Raw genomic sequence first — 7,843 nt, 5'->3', positions numbered from 1 at the left:
CTAGAATTTTTCTTTCTAAATTATGTGAAAATCATCTTGTTTACTCACTCACAGAAAACAATATATTGATTTAAATTTTCTAAGAAGCTTTTTGTTGGTAAAAGTCATATGTGAGTAGGCGTCAACTATCATGAATATCATTGTGATTTACACCAGAGAAGACAAAGGCCTGCATAATGAGCTGCATAATGAGCCTCTCATTCAGCTAGGCCTCTGTGAGTGAGGCCTTACAAGAAAGAATGTGAGAACAAAATAAATCTATATAACTTTATGTTTGTAGTTTATTAAGAATATATTTAATTATCCCACAACATAATTTAATATCCACTTGGGGAAGCAGTTAAACAGTTTATTAGGAACAATCAAAGCTTACTTTCAAACTAATTTTTTGGCATCCTTACTCCAGTCACACAATCCTTCAGAAATCCTTTTAACAATCTTATTTTCTACCAAAAAAAAACACATTTATTATTATCATTATTATTATTTTTTATCATTATTAATGTTGAAAAGAGCTGAGAATATTTTTCAGGTTTTTTTAGGGGGAATAAATTGAAAGAACTGCATTGTTTTTACATTTGTTAGAGTTATCTCTATTTGTTACATTTATATTATTTACATCAAGCTTTTGAATGGTATAGTATTGTATATTGTTATTGAAACTTCATAATGTTTCACTTGATTATACATTTAGTCAGGAATTATAGTTTGGAAAAAGTATTTGGAAAAAGTCTAACTAGTAAAATGTTTACACGTTATGTGAAAACTAGTACAAGTATATAAATAAATAAAAAGAGACTTACTCATGTTTATGATCTCTGCTGAATAAAGTGCTTCATTATTTTTTCTGAGGAAATCCATTTCTCAAATCCTCAACCACATCTCACCTTTTTGGGGTAAATTATGTCTTATTCCTCTCATCGCGAAGCAAACAGTAAAATAAAATAAAAACTTGAAGAACAGTCTGGCTGCTTTTTCTTCTGTGTGGGCGTATTCAAGCCGCGCGCTTCAGTTTGAATCTGAATAGCGCGGGGGCGTGGTCACATTAGATATAATGAAGGGAGACATGAAAAACAGACATTGCGTTGTTTTCATATGGATTACATTATCTCAGAATATTTGTTTTCGGCAGCACTTGTTTAGTTTAAAAGTAGACATTTCAGGCTTTCTATAGATATCTCTCTCATGTCTCTTCGTTGAGTATTCACAGAGTTACAGTTCATTTTAATGACGTGTTTGTACATGACGATCAGCGGAGACAAAGGCTGCAGACAGGGCACCTTGTTTGTTATCTTTATTTTATAAGTACACAAAGGTTTTTTGTTATTATGTCTGTATCCAAAAAAAACTGGACCCTTTACAGATTCGATTGATGTATTGCTCTTATCTGTACGATTAAAACTGAGAGTGTAAATTAAGTTATTTTCAGGGTTATCAGGAGAAAATGACTTGAAACGCATATACGTGTTAATCGACTCAAAAGAGTTAAGGGGTCACCAGTAAATGTAGTTGGTTCTGTAACAGGTAGACTGCTTAGGTTAAGTGAGCTTGCAATTGCCTGAGCAAGGCTGACCTCCTCCTGAGTTGCTGGCGCCTCGGAGGGTGCAGGATGAGGCTGGAATGGCATTGCTTGTGGATTTAGTGGGGTTCTGAATCCAGCATTTTGCCAACCATACTGAGTTTTATGTTTAGTATCTGTCACGACCGGTGATACAAGGATACACGGTGAGAGATCCAATTGCAGTTAAGTCTTTATTTAACCAGAGATTTATAAAGTACTAGAGACCCATACTTGAGTAAAAGTACAAGTGCTCTATCAAAAAAGTGACTTGAGTAGAAGTTGAAGTGCTCTTTAAGCACCACACTTAAGTAGAAGTATTCAACATTTTTTGTACTTAAGTATTGCAAGTAGTCTATTTTAAAATTTACTGCACAAGCACTGAAAGTAAAAGTAGAAGTATTGTGTTATGTAGCTATTAAAGAAAGTAGTCAAAAGTTTGAACATATTGTTTTTACTATTTCAAATGATTAACCTAAAGGACAATCACAATTTCTTTGACTGTAACTTCTTGTAAACAAAAAACGGTTACTAGGGTTAGTTAGCCCAATTTGCAAAATTATGTCATTAATAACTTACCCTTATCTTGTTTCAAACCCGTAAGACATCAGAGGGTCATTTAGAATTTTTTGAAGCATCGAAAATACATTTTGGTCCAAAAATAGCAAAAACTACGACTTTATTCAGCATTGTCTTCTCTTCCGTGTCTGTTGTAAGACAGTTAAAAACAAAGCAGTTTGTGATATCCGGTTCGCGAACGAATCATTCGATGTAACCGGATCTTTTTGAAACAGTTCACCAAATCGAACTGAATCATTTTAAACGGTTCGCGTCTCCAATACTAGAGCTGTAGTCAAGTCCGGCTTTGTCGAGTCCAAGTCAAGTCCAAGTCCAGGACTAGTCGAGACCGAGTCAAGACCGAGTCCAAAGAGGTTTGAGTCCAAGTCAAGTCCAAGTCCAAAAGTTTCGAGTCCAAGTCCAAGACCGAGTCCAAATGAAAGAAAAAAGGGTCCTCTTCAAGACCACATACTTAACTACTGATAATGTTTGTGATGCGATATCTCCTATTCTAAGAAAATCATTTTACATTATTATTTGTAATGATCAAAAAGCATGTGCAAAGTAACAACTCTGTAGGACAGGGGTCTCCAAACTACATCCTGGATGGCCAATGTCCTAAAAAGTTTAGCTCCAACTGGCCTTAAAACACCTGGAAGATTAAGAGCTTGATTAGGTTCAAGTGTGTATAATTAGGGTTAAAGCTAACAGGGGCGTTAAACAAGATCCTGGGCCCTATGCATAGGCAGTCCTGATGGGCCCCCATGGCCCCCACCCATGAAAATATCCAGGTAAAAAATATATATTTCAGATTCATACTTTTCAAGGGCCCTCTCTTCCTTTGGGACCTTGCTAATGAGTACTGGTTTTACCCCCAGTCCGACCCTGGGAGCTAAACTTGGATAAACAAACAAAGTTTGGAACTGTAAGGTCAAATAATTTTTATGTACTTTATTTTTTGTTGACATTGTATCTGTGGTCAAAAATGTATATGACTATGCCTAATTGGCACAGTGCACAGACACACGCAAAGCTCGGGATATATGACAAATGCGCGCAGCAAGGCTAGAATGGATACGTTTGGCTCTACTGGACATGCGCACATAAATACAGCGACATTTTTGTCATACTGTGCTAGTGCTTGCATAGACTAGTCGAGCACTGTCGGAAACAATCGACTACTCCAGCATGCATTAACCATAATGCATACAAAGTGTTTGCAAGTACGACGTGAATTTTAGAATTACAATATTGCGTGGAGCTGTTACTATATGACCTTATCTATGTTGCATAGCGGGTCATGGTTGCCCAGCAACAGCAGATGCCACTGGAGCGCAAGCGCAGGCTACAGAGTGCTTTGGAAATAAGGAGAGCGGCGCGCCTAGCGTTTTCCACACGTTTTCAGTCGCGATATCATGCAAATGTGGTTTTGTTTGGAAGGAGAAATTTTTTATTTTATTTTTTTGCTGGACTCGGTCGAGACCAACTAGAAGACTTGGTGAGTCCAATGGCCAAGTCCGAGACAAGTCAGAGTGCAAATTCAACGAGTCTGAGACGACAGAAAAATGTCTCGAGTCCGGACTCGAGTCCAAGACCGGACTCGAGTATTACAGCCCTATCCAATACGCATTAATCCACAGATGAATTAAGCTGTTAACTTGTTTAATGTGTCTGACACTCCCTCTGAGTTAAAACAAACCAATATCCCGAAGTAATTCATTGACTCAAACAGTACACTGACTGAACTGCTGAGAAGAAAGAACTGAAGATGAACACCGAGCCGAGCCAGATAATGACTCGTTCACGAGTCAAGAACCGTTTCTGTCAGACGTGTCCGATTCGTGAACAGAGGAGCTGATGATACTGCGCATGTGTGATTTAGCGTGAAGCAAACCGACACACATAGCGTCTGAACCGAACTGATTCTGTGTTAATGTTATGAGCCCAGGTGCAGTCAACACCAATGACGCAATTGCGTCGAGCGCAAAAGAATCGGTGAACTGTTTTCTTCAACTGGTTTATTGAATCGAACTGTCAGAAAGAACTAACGTTACTGGTCCGATGCAACCGATGCAATCGGATCTTGACTCGTGAACGAGTCATTATCTGGCTCGGCTCGGTGTCCATTTCTCTCTTCACAGCAGTTCAGTCAGCATGCGCAGTCTTCTTAATCGCTTGATTCGCTCAATGATGTGCCAGCTTCATCAAACCTCCCATCTACAGTTCTGGCAGTGGTTTGTAATGGAATGATTCGTAACATTTTTATAATTGTAACGAGTAACGATGCAGCACATAAAAAAAATATCGGAGTAAAAGTATTAAACTCAGCGAAAATATGTACTGAAGTAAAAGTGGAAGTAGGAGAAAAAAAATAATACTCTAGTAAAGTATAGATACCGCCTTTTAGTAATTAAGTACAGTAGTGAAGTAGTTCTACTTCGTTACTAAACATCTCTGTATTTAACGGGTAATCCAGAGAGAATAAACAGTCCAAGCAGGGGTCGATACCAGAGAAAACCAAACCAAACATAAACAAACAAGGACACAGGGCAAGAGCACGACAAGATGACAGACATGAATTAACAAGGACTCTGTGACACATACTAAGACAGAACGGGTTAAATACACAAGGAGAGACAAACGCTAATAGGAATTAGACCGATTGTAATGATTAGTAGCTAGTGACAGCTGGGTGCAAATTAAGCCGAGGACGTGAGGAATGATTAATAAAGTGACAGACACCGTGGGGAAAGAGGACACCTATTGGATTCGAAGGTAATACAACCCAGAGACTGCGTACATCCCCCCCTCTACGGAGCGGCTCCCAGACGCTCCACGACAAGACATAAAACAGAGACCAGGAGGGAGGCGGACAGGTGGAGGCTCAGGGGGAGGGACGGATGGCCAGAAAAGAAACATGGGAAACAGACACCAGAAGTGTAAACACAAAACAGGGAGACCAGGAGGGAGGTGGAGGGCCAGGGGGAGGGACAGAGGGCCAGGCTAACAGAGGGGAACCAACAGGAAACACAACAGAAAACGAAAAACACAAAACATAAGTCCATGAAGGACATCACGTGGCGCCCACCAGGGCAGAGCAGAAGGCCACCACAACCCTTTGGTCAGGGCAGAAGCCCACCAGGGCGGAGCAGAAGACCCCCACAGCTGTGTGGTCAGGACGAGAACCCCCAGGGCGGAGCAGAAGACCACCACAACCGTGTGGTCAGGGCGGATGCTCCCCAGGGCTTAGTCCTTGAAGATCACCAGTGACTTGACTTGACTCTGAAAGGTCAACGGTGACTAGCCTTGTCTCTGGAAAGTCCATGGTACCTAGCCCTGGCTCTGGAAGGTCATTGGTGACTAGCCCTGACTCTGGAAGGTCATCGGTGACTAGCCCTGACTCTGGAAGGTCATTGGTGACTAGCCCTGACTCTGAAGGGACATCGGTGACTAGCCCTGACTCTGGAGGGTCATCGATGACTAGCCCTGACTCTGGAGGGTCATCGGTGACTAGCCCTGACTCTGAAGGGTCCACGAACACCTGACTCAACTCTGGAGAGTACACTGAAACCTGACTCGACTCTGGGGGGTCAACAGGAACCTGACTCGACTCTGGGAGGTCAACAGGAACCTGACTCGACTCTGGAGAGTTCACTGGAACCTGACTCGACTCTGGAGAGTTCACTAGAACCTAACTTGACTCTGGAGAGTTCACTGGAACCTGACTCGACTCTGGAGAGTTCACTGGAACCTGACTCGACTCTGGAGGGTCAACTGGAACCTGACTCGACTCTGGAGAGTTCACTGGAACCTGACTCGGCTCTGGAGGGTCAACAGGAACCTGACTCGACTCTGGAGGGTCAAAAGGAACCTGACTCGACTCTGGAGAGTCCACAGGAACCTGACTCGACTCTGGAGAGTCCATTGGAACCTTACTCGACTCTGGAGGGTCAACTGGAACCTGACTCGACTCTGGAGAGTTCACTGGAACCTGACTCTAATCTGGAGGGTCAACTGGAACCTGACTCAACTCCAGAGGGTCAGCTGTGACTGTCATCCTGTGCAGCGGCGCTGGGCAAGCAGCCATCTTGGGCCATGACTCTGGACAGATGGCCATCTTGTGCTGTGGTGCTGGGCTGGCGACCATCTTGTGCTGTGGCGCTGGTCCGGTGGCCAATTTGGGCATTGGCGCTGGGTTAGCGGCCATCTTGTGCTGTGGCGCTGGGCTGACAGACATCTTGTGCTGTGGCGCTGGACTGGTGGCCATTTTGGGCCATGACTCTGGACGGGCGGCCATCTTGGACCGTGGCTCTGGACCAGTGGCCATCTTGGCAATTGGCGCTGGGTTAGCGGCCATCTTGTGCTGTGGTACTGGGCTGGCGGCCATCTTGGGTTGTGGCGCTGGACCGGTGGCCATTTTGGGCAGTGGCGCTGGACCGGCGGCCATCCTGGGCTGTGGCTCTGAGCTGGCGGCCATCTTGTCTCCTGACGCTGGGCTGGCGGCCATCTTATGCAATGGGGCTGGGCTGGTAGCCATCCTGGGCAGTGGTGCTGGGCTGACGACCACCCCGCCGGAAGAGACAGGAGTGGCTGGGGCATCCCACAGAAGCCGATGCTGCAAGTAGCACACAAACTTCCAGAACTCGAATGCGTCTAAATGAGCCATTTCTTCCTGAGGAACCGGGTCATTCAGCCCGCTGTTAAAGTAATCCTTTAGGACCGCGTCATTATATCCCATGCACTCAGCCAAGGAACAGAACACCTGTGCCATGGCACACACCTCATTGCCCTCTTGGCGGAGAGCGGTCAGCTTCAAATACTAAGCTCTCCGCTCCACCATCCTGGCTGGGGAACGGGAAACATCAAACGACATACCGCTGGATCTTGCTGTGAGTCCTTCTGTCACGAAACCAAACATAAACAAACAAGGACACAGGGCAAGAGCACGACAAGATTACGGACATGAATTAACAAGGACTCCGTGACACATACTAAGACAGACCGGGTTAAATATACAAGGAGAGACAAACGCTAATGGGAATTAGACAGAGTGTAATGATTAGTAACTAGTGACAGCTGGGTGCAAATTAAGCAGAGGACGTGAGGAATGATTAATAAAGTGACAGACACCATGGGGAAGGAGGACACCTAGTGGATTCCCAGGGAATACAACCCAGACACTTGTGACAGTATCTTCCTCAAAACTTTCAAATCCATCAAAATTGTTGTAAGCTTTCACCCTAGCTGCTGCTACCTTCACTTCATTGTCCGCCTGTAGCTGTTGTAACCTTGTTATTTTCCAATTCTAACTTTAGCTTCATTTCAGTCTCCTTTTGCTTGATTTCTCCTAACATTTGTGTTTGCTTGAGTTTCCATTCACTCTCCAGTTTGTTGAGCTTTGCTTGTTGAATGTGTATTTTTTGCATAGCCTTTGCCTGTTCTACTTTGGCTGCCAAGTCTGCTTCTGCAACTGCACGTTTGCTAGAGGACCTGGAGGTGGCACTTGAGTTGTTTACCTGATCCTTGTGATGACTGAAATTACTGTATTTGTTTTCGTATTTCCAAAGACAGACCCGTATTCATCCTTAATTAGAGCAATTCTCACTCTCTCTTTCTCTAGTTGGTCATTGAAAGCCTCATCTACCTTCAAATCTCAACTGTAAGAGTGTCACATGCAACAATTCTTTTTACAATATCTGGAGTAGTAGTATGATTGCGTCGAATAGG

This window comes from Carassius auratus, unplaced genomic scaffold, assembly GCF_003368295.1.
Source record: "Carassius auratus strain Wakin unplaced genomic scaffold, ASM336829v1 scaf_tig00009729, whole genome shotgun sequence".
Taxonomy (NCBI): domain Eukaryota; kingdom Metazoa; phylum Chordata; class Actinopteri; order Cypriniformes; family Cyprinidae; genus Carassius; species Carassius auratus.
This window is presented reverse-complemented; position numbering follows the sequence as displayed.